The 12,773-nt window shown below is 39.4% G+C and overlaps 1 protein-coding gene across 3 annotated transcripts in view; it reads right to left on the bottom strand.

Annotated features, from left to right (window-relative positions):
* Positions 1–12,773, bottom strand: part of LOC131684311 (diacylglycerol kinase eta) — a 455,577-nt gene that overhangs the window by 149,538 nt on the left and 293,266 nt on the right. The gene's annotated exons all lie outside the window — the stretch shown is intronic.

Below are 12,773 nucleotides of genomic sequence, written 5' to 3'. Positions count from 1 at the left end.
GATGACTCAAACGCACTGACAGGAGAAAATTTTTCAAAATTAGACAAATTAGAGGACATCACACTTTTTGAGACACACATGCACAAAACTTTATCGTCCTCCTAAAGATCGGTGTTTAATTGGCAGATAGTCGCCATTTCGTACGATTTTGCAAAGTTTGTCTCGCGGGACGGACCGATATCCACCCAGGCACAGGTTGCAGTCGTTAAAAAAACTAGATTCGCTAAGTGTAAAGTAGCGAATTTTTAGCTTTTCAGGAAAGAATTTTTCATCAAAGTGCAGTTTTGGAAATTTTAATTGCAAAGAAGGGGTCTGTCAACATAGCAAAATGGTAATTGCTGCCTCTTATCAGGAAAGAGTATTTAATTAAGTAAAAGCCAATCAATAGGCCGTTGAAAATTGACAATTTCTGACATTTCAATTGCGCAAGAGAGTCTTTGTATCAAAATGATTTTTTTTCCTTTCATGAAAATTCTTTTAATGAGAAGATAACCATTTACATGAAACAATCGCAAAAAATGACAATTTTGATATTGTTGTCCCAGAATCGAACAATGTTTCGTACCAAACTGTATATGACCGCATACTGTTCGAAAGGTCTAGTTTTCTTCGTTCAAAAAATGTTACAAAACCGAAAATCGGCTGAAAATGACAACGTAGCTAATTTTGTTGTGGCAAAGGTCCCAAAAAAATGTTTTTTTGCTTCAAAATTCCGTGTGTACATTACTTTGTATCGCATTTGCTATACTAGTTCATTTTAAAATTTTAAAATCGCTGTAGCACAGTGTAATCTACAAAAAGTTAACAAACTCTAAATAGTTGAAACATTTTACCATTTTAACTATTGCTTTTCAACGGACAATAACTTCTTTTAACGAATAAAAAAATTTGCATTTTTCTAAAAAAAACCTCGAAAAATTAAAAAACTTCTACTGGGCACATTGACAGCCCCCTTGTGCATTTAAAATGTCCAACAGTATTCATTGTTAAATACGATAACCAAATAGCTGTTAATAAAAAAAATTCAGATTTTTTTTACACGGTTTCTCAAAATAACACGGATTTTTTTTGCACGGTTTTTCAAAATAGCACGGATTTTTTTTGCACGGTTTCTCGAAATAACACGGATTTTTTTTGCACGGTTTCTCAAAATAACACGGATTTCTTTTACACGGTTTCTCGAAATAACACGGATTTTTTTTTGCACGGTTTCTCGAAATAGCACGGATTTTTTTTACACGGTTTCTCGAAATAACACGGATTTTTTTTACACGGTTTTTTTTTGCACGGAACGCATCCCCCGTGCAAAAAAAGAATTTGGTGTATAGGAACTTCATTACTACCAACCCTCTCGAGTGAACATTTTTGACGGAGTTCATTTACTTTAATTAATTTTTTTCCCGTGACCAGATTTTAAACATCCAAGCGAATTTTTATATGCGCTCTAGAAAATCTTCACGGTTCATCCAGTTCGAAAGCAAAGGCCAATTAATTTTAAAAACGTGATGCCTTGTCTTGTTGGAAGTGGTCATTTAGTTGTACGGTAGAGGGTGGATATAGGGACGGAATTTTTGTTACCGACATTTATATGCAATTGGGTTGTCGGTTTATTAAATTAAGTGTAGTACGCGTATTTAAGACAATGATATAATCAGACATGTCGAAACCGGCATAAGAGCTTATCAGAATGTGGTTTTTTTTTCTCGCAAAACTCCCACGTCATTTAATTCAACAATGCTGCCTTAAAGCACTGCAAACCACCCAAGTTGATTGTCCCAAGATGCGCCCAAATCAAATAATAATCTTTTGAGTAAAAATAAAAACAAACAACTTCAAAAGAACCAAATAACCATTTTGTTTCCGGCAAAAATGGTCTTTCGCATTCATGCTTTTGTTTCGTTATTATTACCACGGGCTTTATTGCTGGGGCCTTACTGCCGCGTCAGCACTCGGCAAAATCATATGCAGAGCACCACCACCGCAGCCATTTATCGGAATTGATCTGCCACAGCACGTTCTCGCCCATTTCTTCCGCACCGACACCGTACCATGACCGGCGCGGTGCGATGCGGTAGGTGGGTGACGGGATGAACGTCGGGTCGGGTGCGCTTCATTGAAGTTCTTCTCGGATCGTTTGCTACACCACATCGATGGTAAAGTTTTGTGCGATTGCCGCAAGTGACTTTTCAAAGCAGCCGAAATGCTGATTAGCCTACTTTTGCAAACATGAATAATGGTAGGGGAGAGGGGGTAACAATGAAACACATTTTTTATACGATTTAATTTTGATGATAATACATGTTATTTGTGTACCCAAAAGTGATACATAGTTTCACTCTGTTGTTAACTAATACATATATTTTTCCAGCTGGTAAAATTCACGGAAAATAACTTTTTTTGGGTAATACACAGTCGGTGGTAAAATGTACCAGTGAGCCCCATGGGTAGGAACTATGAAACACGACGTCGTCTACAGTGAAATATTCTACTTGCAAATTTCATTCTTTTGTTTTGACGAATAAAGATCCTAAAGCTTCCTATTAAAGTTATTTTGAGACGCAAATCGTTTGTTTACGCAAGATATCACTATATCATCGCGTAATATCGGACCACCATATATGCATATAATACCATGTTCACACTACAGAGTTAAAACACGTTATAATAATTAGCAACAAGAAAAACGTCATCAAGATAGCGTTGAAACACGTTTTAACTCGTAGTGTGAACGTAGTATAAGATGCAATCCTGAAAGAAGCGATAATTTCTACAAAACTTGCCTAAATTGACAAACTTTCCATTTAATGAGTTGTATTTATTGTGGAAAATCGGAACCCATTCACATTTTAATATGAATCACAAAAACAAAAAAAATTTCACTGTTACCCATATATCATCGTTTCACAGTTACCCAATGGGTCTATTTTTAAAGATTGTCAAACTACACAGAACCATGACAAGTTACCAAAAAACTTTGTTCGCGGCAAATGTTGAGCATAAAATTTGCTACAAATAACAGTAGAATAAACATTTATCTGGTGAACGGTAACTCATTAAAATGGAATAATGATTTTTATTGCAAATTTACTCTGACTGTTATAAAACAAACAAATATCCATTAAAAGAGATAGAGTTATCTGAAGTCTTCCAAAATATAGTAACACGTGTAAAGAATTAGAAACCATGAAATATGAGGGAATGAGACGATTATGTTCATGCATTATGATTTTATTGCGATTGTTTCATAGTTCCTGCTGATCCACCGTTACCCTCTCTCCCCTAAATGTACATTAGCTGTTTGGAAATTTCCCGCGTTCGGTGAGGCATTTTATTTTGCCCGTCGGAATAATCTGAGAAGCTTTCGAGCTAATACGCAATCGAACGTATTTGTTTTATTGGAAAATGTTGGGGTGGCTTATCAATCTAAATGTAGAACTTTTTAGTTAAGATGTTGAACTTTGAAAGTAAATGAAATGAATAATACGAAGTTCAAAAAGTTTATCGGAGGCTGAAATTCGGAAAGGTTGTTGGGAAGGACGGAAATTTCACCTAAAAGCCATAAACTCAAGTATAATGGCTATCAAGGCATAAAGATCCTCAATACCACCTATCAGATTTCTTTTAACATATTCTGTTTAGCAGACTGCGTCGGTTGAATCCTTTGTCGGAAGAAGAAACAAGGACGGACTTGATTTACCCTGTGATAAATTTCGGGAATACAACCTGCGGACTCATCAACTATTTGGGGATTTCAAGGCCCCGTACGATTTAGTGAAACGAAACGAACTGTGACAGATAATGCTTGAACGTGGATTTTGGACAAGACGACGATTCGGATGGATCAAGATCTAGCCTTAGAATAGCTGGAAAAACATTCGACTAGTTTGTTACGTTAGACAAACTGCAGCAGGACGATGCACTTTCTAATTTGATGACTTTTGCGGGTCCCGTACTTATGGTAGATGAGCGATTCCATGAGAAAGTGGCGAACCATAAAACATAACCATCGACGGTTCGAACAAAACAGTTCGTTCGGTTTATGAATCTTGATTGCCGTATTTTGTGCAGCAGAACTATCCGAAGTTAAGGGGGTCCTCTTATATAATTGTGCAAAAATGTACCTAATGTTTGATATTTTTTTGAAGAAGTAGAATGACATAGAGATGTGCGCTCTTCTACAAAATGTTTATTAATATTTCATTTATAAAACCAAAATTTTCGATTGTATGGTGTTGAAAATGGAGATCAACATGGTGGCTCCAGCAAAAGGTGTTTTGAAAACCAACCTCATCTCCGGGCACGATACAGGTCGCAAATCGTCGTCTACAAGCAGAAAAACAAAACAGATTACATTCCAAAAAGGCGCCTTAATCTGAAAATCATGAAAAAATCGTCATAAAAACAAACGCGAAGTTGATTGGTTAAATAGTTCAAAAACGAGAATACCCGCAGTTTCGAAAAACACCTACTGCTGGAGCCGCCATTTTGAACGCCATTTTTGACACATTACGCTCGAAAATTTTGATGAAACCTTAATATACATTTTGCAGAATAGTGCACAAGTCTAAACCATTTTACTTCTTAAAAAAATTATCAAACAGTAGGTACTTTTTGTAAAATTATATAAGAGGACCCCCTTAACCAATTCATGCCCATGTTTTTTGTGGACAACAACGTTTTTAATCAGCTAGAACTTTAGATTGAGACAAGATTTCTTCACAAAAACAAGTAAGACTAAGAAATTTGATTATTGCCTTTTATTTGAGCATTAAAAATTACAAGCATCAGCTCTACAACTAAAGTTATTGCAGTTAGTCTGATTGGATTCCGATGGAGCAGTGCTGCTAGGGACAGTTTACGTTGACGACGGAAAATGAATTTTTCACATATCTTCGTTATCGTGCAATATTTTTGAAAACTGACGAAACTTATCAATTTAGACTCTCTTTGGCTACGTTTTCCAGGCCATTGGACTATTTTAAATATTCTAGGAGAATAGTATTGAGCATTGCAAGGTAAAAATTGAGCAGCTTCTAGCACTGCAAGGGAAGCACCTATCATTATGAAAAAGGCTTTTTGTGTTTCTTAATCTCACTGTTCTCAGGGAAAAATATTTTTGGGAACCCTACATGCACTAGGAAAAAGCTGGGCATGAAAGGGTTAAGAAGAGTAATTAGGTCGGCGCGAAAAAAAATATGCACTTATAAAAAAGTTTTAACAATTTTAATAAAAATATAAATTTATGTTAAAAAAATTAAATACATTTTTTTTTAAATTCTTTTAAAATTTTGTTAACAAAATCCTTAAAAGAAAGGAAACATTTTAAATGCCAATGCATTATGCAGAAACTCTCAGTAAACGAGTTTTTCTAACGATAATTTTGTCACTATTCTGCTCGGGGGGTCGCCGACCTTTATTGTCCGGGTAAGAAAATTGCGAATGTTCGGTCCGGGATCGTACCCGTGGTCTCACGCAATGCAGTCGGGCAAGGGTTGGGAGGGATTTGTTGGTGAACTTCTGATGTATATTGCTTGCACTGGTGAGTAGGGCACATTCCTTCCCGAGTCTTCTTGAGGACGTTCACTGCCCATTTGAGGGCTACTCTGGCTGCTTCCCAGTGACATGGTAGTACTCCATGCGCGACGCAGGCTGCTTCGGCAGCGTGCTTGGTAGTATCTCGGAGGCTAACCACACCGCGGTATACTGGCCCGAGGAATGTGGGAGAGCCCATCTAGGTTTCGGCATTTCAGAGCGATCCCGTGGATAATTTTACTATGTATTAGGAATCGTCCGAAATTGTGCGCTATTCTACAGTTATTTTTGTGATGACGGACAGATAGTGTTGACCGCTTTCTGCGTTTGCAATCCATTTTTAGTCGTCAGAAGTAGGGCGTCAACGTGAGTTTTCTGTCCATGGTGATTCAACAGACGACAGGTTCCTTCCGAAAAAGGCCACCAATGTCGTTGAGGTGAATGAGCCTGGAGTTTGCTAGGTGGTGGGAGTCGCAGCAGTGTGTGATGGCGCACTTTTAGGCAGATATGTTGATGCTATGTAGCGAGTGCCCATCGGCCGACCGCGTTGACGACCGCCTGGGGTGATATCCGGGTCCGCAGAATCGTTTTCTCCAGGGCCACCAGGAGAATTTCGACGGCGTAAACGACTACGTAGACGTCTCCGGGTGTCGGGGCGTAGAGCAAGTTCATCCTCACAAGCAATAGCGTCACGGCTAGTACGGTGCCTTGCAGCACTCCATTGGTGTTACGGAACTCCTGGAATAAGGTTCCGCTTATGCCGGACTCGGAAGCGGTGATTGGTGAGGTTGATCTGAATCAATTTGCCGAGGTTTTCCTGCAGGCCATATCGTTAGAGATCTTGGAGTACGCCTTCACGCCACACTGTGTTGTAAGTCTTTTCCACGTCGAGAATGTCGATGTCGACGTAAAGATTTTCAGCTATGGCCTTGTCAAACACATTACCGAGGGAGCCAAAGTAGGCTCCACTTCCGAGTCCCTTTCGAAAGGCAAATTAACGTAGGGGCGAGAAGTTTGTGGTGTTCCAGGTCAGTTACCAATTGACCATACTCTCTAGGGTTTTTGTAATAAAGGACAGCAAGCTGGTTGGCCGGAAGTCACTAGTGGTACGCGTGCCATGGCGTTTTATCGAGATAGGAACACGTTGGCCAGTTTCCATTGTTCTGGGAAGGAACCACCTTCCCGGATAGCGTTGAATGAATCTAGTAGCACCCTTTTGCCTGCCGGAGGGAAAGATGCTAGATGTTAGCCCACAGCGAATTCCGTTCCGGTGAAGGCTACATAGGGCTTCGTCGGCGGATAGGGATTGGCATTGGCATCCTATCCTGTCCGCGATTTCCTTAGAGTCGGTGATGGTGGTGTTATTAATAGCTAAAGAATAAGCACTGAGCAAGTTTAACCCTCTCCATCTCCATCCATCCTCCGGATGGATGCCATAAATACAGTTGGTCCAACTGTTTTTCTTGGTTGTTAGGATCATTTTACTTGCAGCGTTCCTGAACATCCCAAAGTTGGCCGTTCTTGACTCTTGAAGGGGCTGGTTGGGCAGAGTTTTCTGCAAGAGTCGAAGGGTTTTCGATGGGCTTCGACGGCAGCGGCAACTTCTGAATTCCACATGAACTTTAGGGGATGCTTTCTTCCGCTGCGTTGACCATTACGTTCGACAGTTCGGTCGGTGAGCTACATATCTCAGCGATGGAGCTGGAGGTGAATGTAACCTTTGAACTGGAGTCGACTGTTTCCAATTTTTAGGTTAGGTGTATGGCTTTGCAGTCTAATTTTTAAGCAAAAACAAACTATTTTGTCTTCATCCGACGTTTCGGTCCGTTTGGGACCTTTTTCAAGGATTCGATAATTGTTGTTTTGTTGTCAGATCTGTTGTTGTACAACAATGGATTGTCATATGGTTTTTCAGGATCATCTGTTCCGATCGTGTAAAGTTTTATCGGGATCGAAATGCTCGTCTTTTCCTCTGAATTCGGTTCAGTTAATATCTTTCAGCTAACTGCTAACTTTTGTAAATTTTTTGCTAACTTTTGTAAATTTACAAAAGTTAGCAGTTAGCTGAAAGATATTAACTGAACCGAATTCAGAGGAAAAGACGAGCATTTCGATCCCGATAAAACTTTACACGATCGGAACAGATGATCCTGAAAAACCATATGACAATCCATTGTTGTACAACAACAGATCTGACAACAAAACAACAATTATCGAATCCTTGAAAAAGGTCCCAAACGGACCGAAACGTCGGATGAAGACAAAATAGTTTGTTTTTGCTTAAAAATTAGACTGCAAAGCCATACACCTAACCGGTGAATGTAACGTTGAGAGCGGAGCAGGACTTCTTCAACGAACCGGATTATCTCGTTGCCTCGGTGGTAATATTTGTCCGAGTCCCAGGTCGTTTTGTGAACGTTGGGATCCCCCATGACGACGAAAAGTGATGGAATCTGGTTGACCAGGCTGATGAGTTGATTCCTGATGTTGGTGGTTCCCTGTGGGATGTAGAGGCATATGACGGATCACCTGATGGGGGCAGTTCGGTGCTAAAGGAGAGGTGCATTGATAGCAGCTCCACCTTTATACCAAGACCGATGGGTTGATGGTTGTTTTCGCCTCACGCCATCTTTCACTCATATCTGTTACTGGAGACGGGTCGATACCAGTTTGGGTGGGTTACTTGTAAAGTGAGCCAGTGGGCAATTATATTCTGCAGATCCCCGAGGTTGTTTCTTAAGCCATTGATGTTGTACTGGATTTTAAGGGTGGACTGTCCTGAGGCAGAGTTGCTGGTTGTAGATGCATTGGAGAGGCTCTGTCGAGGGCTGCCGGGTGTGGAGCCGTAGAACTCTTCGTAGTGGGAGTAGTGAAAGATTGAACTAAGCGGGATGGTAGCCGGGCCTCCTGCACCAGCAGCTCCGGCGGTCGGTACATCCGTGGACGGGGCCAGTGCAAGGGATAAGGTTTTCTCCTGGAATATGCCGCAGCCTGTTTCGGCAGTTTGCCACTTTTGGGTGTGTTGCTAATGACACCGCTATTGGATGGACTAGCGTTCTGCTCTTCCAAGGATCGCGATGGATATGGCAAAGGGTCCGCTAGTGCTGTGTCGATGGAGTGCTCTGGGCTGAGATTTTAGTTCATTAGGAAACCGGCGGGGTTTTCGGAGAGAAGAGCATTGGGCCGGTCCTTTCCGTCATTTTGTGGGTCAAGTCTGCCTCAAGGGGTGTTTGCGTCAGTTGGGTTATTGTTGTTGGCGCTCACGAGGATTCTTCATTATGACTATTTCTGTCTCTCTTTCAGGAAGTAGGGGAAGCTTCGGTCACGGGCGGAGTGCTTTGGCTCTGACAAGGGTTGTGTTTAGATATCGGGTGCTCCTTAAAGCAGTTGAAGCACTGCCCTTTTATGCAATTCTGACGTTAGCGCCAATAGGAATATTTTTCAGAAAACCAATTTTTGTGTTTCGTGATGTTTTCAAAAGCACAAATAATGTTTCAACTATCTGTTCTGTACAAAATGTGTACAATCCATCCATATATTTTAGCTAACGTCACTTTTGCAAAAAATAGCGATTTCATTCCACTGTTTTTATGCAATTCTGACGTACGTATACAAACCAAAAGTACCGGGTAAAACGTGTCGTATATTATCAACCGTTTCAACTGAATTATCTGCAAATGATTATTACTTCCTTCAAGTTTCCGAGGCTATATGTGGTGGTCTGGTCAGATGGTCGGTTTTGGATCTATACGGATGTTCCGTGGGTTATGTCCGAGGGCCATTCAGTACATTTTCATTAATTTTCCAAAGTTTAGCTGCAAGTCAGGCATTATTATAAAATGTATTATATATTTTATCCTACATTTGAACACTATAACTTCATTTTGGTATCATGTCGGCCTCTTTCAAACAACGTGGAAGCAGTTCTGGGCTGGAAGTCCTAGTGAATATGGAATGCGCTACCCATGTTTGAGAAACATTTATACTTGAAGATACCTGCCATGCGGCACATTAACGATGATCTGCAGACATGTCAAATCATCCGGAAACACGGAGAAACTTTACAGCCCATTCGGTGATTCCGTATTCCTTTTCAACGGACACATTTTTAAGTGAATTGTTACGCGGCACATCAAGGTGCACCAGCTCGGTTTTCTACGAACAATGCTATCACATGTAAAGTCATCCGGGATGAAACGTTTTTGTTAAACATTTCTGTCATGCGACATATCAAATAATATCAACTCTATAATTTATGGACAATGCAAATTCAATGCCAAATAGGGACACTTTATTAACAATTCTGGAGTATGGAAGTTCGGACCAAACAATTCTAGTCATTATTTCTGTCATGCGGCACATCAAATTCTGTGATCTGTGAAAAATACAATCATATTTGAAGACATTTGTATACAGTGTTCCACTTAACGACTGATCCCGGTAATTACGGTTTCCCGCTTCTTTGGTATTTTTTTAGTGAATATTCCTGTTACACGGCACATCAAAATACATCATATAGGTTGTCTATAAAATATTCAAGCACATTTGAAGTCACACGGTTATTCTGGAGTTGATTGCATTTTTAGTGGATCAAGCGTGTCGAATAACAGGTGTATTCAGGTACAAACGTTTCACAGGTATGGGTTACTTATTTTGAATCCACAAAGTCTCTCAGATGGTTTCAAAATTAGTTTAGAGCCTTTATATATACAATTTATTAATGTTCATGTTATATTAATACCAGTTTTCATGCTATACTTTGAAAAATTAATGAAACTGGCTTATAATTGCCTCGGACTGACCCCATGAAATTTTCGTATAAATTTGGAGCCGGATATGTGAACAGTTCAACTCACGGTTTATGAGACTTGAATAAATTCCATTTCATTTGCAGGTGTTTTGGTTGGAATTGGTTTTGAAATTAATTGGTTGGGTACCAATTGCGCACTACAATGATGAAATATAGAACAACAGCGGTCAAGGTTTTGAACAAAAGTTTTCACCAAGATACATTCGTACATTATTGTGGTATGAAAAATACATGTTGAAAAAGACTAAGCTTGCTGCTTTAAAGAAGCATTCGAACTTGCACAGGAGACTTCTTTATAAAATATAAATGGTTAAAAAAAATTATCGTGCTAAAAAAACTAATTTGAATACCACCCTAGCATAAATATAACACCACCCTAGCCATTTTCATCACAAAATGGTGCTTATCTAGCTCCCAACATTACTTATGATACAACAGCTTAAGAATAAATTGTTTGCCTTGTTAAATATACCTTCAATACTATATTGTACCGGTACGTCACTTTGGCGTCTACGTCACTTTGTTTTTCTCGTTTTAAAAGGTCATTTTGCATAATTTTTTAAAGACAATTACACTGAAAGAAGTGGATTTTTGTGGAGAATTCAAAAATATGAAAAAATGAAATTTGACCAAAGTGGCGCTTACGTTTTGCATACAAGGGCAGAGCAGGTCTCGGGCACAATTCCTGCTACCATGGCAGTACTATGGATAATATTTAGTCTTCCATGCCGGTAAGACGTGTAGCGTTTCAGCGGAATTACGAATTTAAAGATCATCGGATTGTGTCAATGTCGACATGTAGCTCAACAGGTTCGTGGCTGACGAGCGCTTTTATAAACGTGTCCGGTGTAATAAGAATATAATAAACATTTCCATAATTATTTTAAACATTGTCAATAATTGAACGATAATTTGGATGAATGAGAAAAGCACAACTGCACTGTGGCGGATTCAAGGGGATCGGACTCCCCCCCCCCCCCAAATTTTTTAACTTCTTGAAAATTTTAAAATAGTGTCTATTTTAAATTTATTCTAAATGCAAGTCATTCCAGACCAGATTCGACCACTACTCGCGTTTGAAGTCAATCTCATTTGTAGAAAAAATTCTACACTTGTAAGGTATAAATATCTCGAATGGTATTTTCATTTTGCAGTCTCTCTTTTAAGTTATACGAAGGTGTGGTATAACAAAACGTAGTTGGTTTCAAACCTGAAAATAAACAAAACGGTTGAAATATCTACAATTAGGGTTGCTACCCCTCCGGGTTTGACGTGGAGACTCCGGTTTTCGGGAGCAATCTACGGATTTTACATCACTTTCTCTGGGTTTGGTGGGAAGAAGCATAATTTAATTTTTTTATGGAATTAACTGATTTTTTACAAAATATTTAAAAAGTCTAAGTTAACTATTACTCTGGTCCAGATTTATTTCACCTGACTAACCCTTGGTTTTAAGGTGGCAAAGATGAGTTCACCAAATATTGCTGACTTCTTTCACAAAGCAATGAAAATGAAAAACAAATCAAATTTACTATCAAATAAGAAAAGTAATATTTCGCTATATGTTACAATTGAAAAGTTGCATCTCGCTAAGTCGCTCAAAATGGTGTAAAAAGTTAATTTGCTGCAATTTTACCAAATTACTTCACTGTTACACCAAGGTATGGCAGCTTTGTTCAAATCCAACTGACTAGCTGAACAGCAAACGAGTTCTTCCGGTGTTGTTGCTACTCCGGCAGCAACCATTAACTGTTGGTTTGAGAGGTAAGTTTTGCCCCTTTGATGCGACCTCTGGTGATGAATAACCGACACCACATAGTGCTTCCCATGTGATGCCGCAGCCCTGCCTCATTTGCTCTCCTTTTCCTGTTGGAGAGCAATTCTCGTTCGACTTATCCTGCACAGCGAGAGTAGCTGGTGCTTTTGTATTTTTGTCACTTAATGGGGGAAGTGAAATACTACACCAGATTAAACCGATAAAACCGTTCTTAAACGTTGAAATTTACAGCTTTACTTTAACATAGTAATAAATAGCGATTAAAGTGCTCTAAAATGCCGAGCAATCGCTTTCCGTCTAGTTCCACTCAAAATTCACCACCCCCCAGGTCAGCGAAAATCTCCGGTTCAAAGCCTCTCCAGTGGTGGCAACCCTATCTACAATAAATACAGCCTTGTGATTACTTATATATTTTTGTGAATTATGCCTATCGTCCATTATGCCTAACGTGCATTATGTCTTCGTCCATTATGCCTAACGTACCTATGACTAAAATAAGTATGCCATACGTCGGGCACCCCTGTTACACAGCTAAAGGAATCGATTTTGGTCCCATTCTAGAATGTAATATTTTTGTTTCAAATGGCAATCAATTTAAATTGTTCTGCGTATTTATTTTGACTATAGTTTCGGGATTCTTATCAATTCATTTTA

The sequence above is a fragment of the Topomyia yanbarensis genome, chromosome 2 (assembly GCF_030247195.1).
Source record: "Topomyia yanbarensis strain Yona2022 chromosome 2, ASM3024719v1, whole genome shotgun sequence".
Taxonomy (NCBI): domain Eukaryota; kingdom Metazoa; phylum Arthropoda; class Insecta; order Diptera; family Culicidae; genus Topomyia; species Topomyia yanbarensis.
The sequence above is the reverse complement of the archived record's forward strand: the minus strand, read 5'-3'. Positions and strand labels throughout refer to the sequence as shown.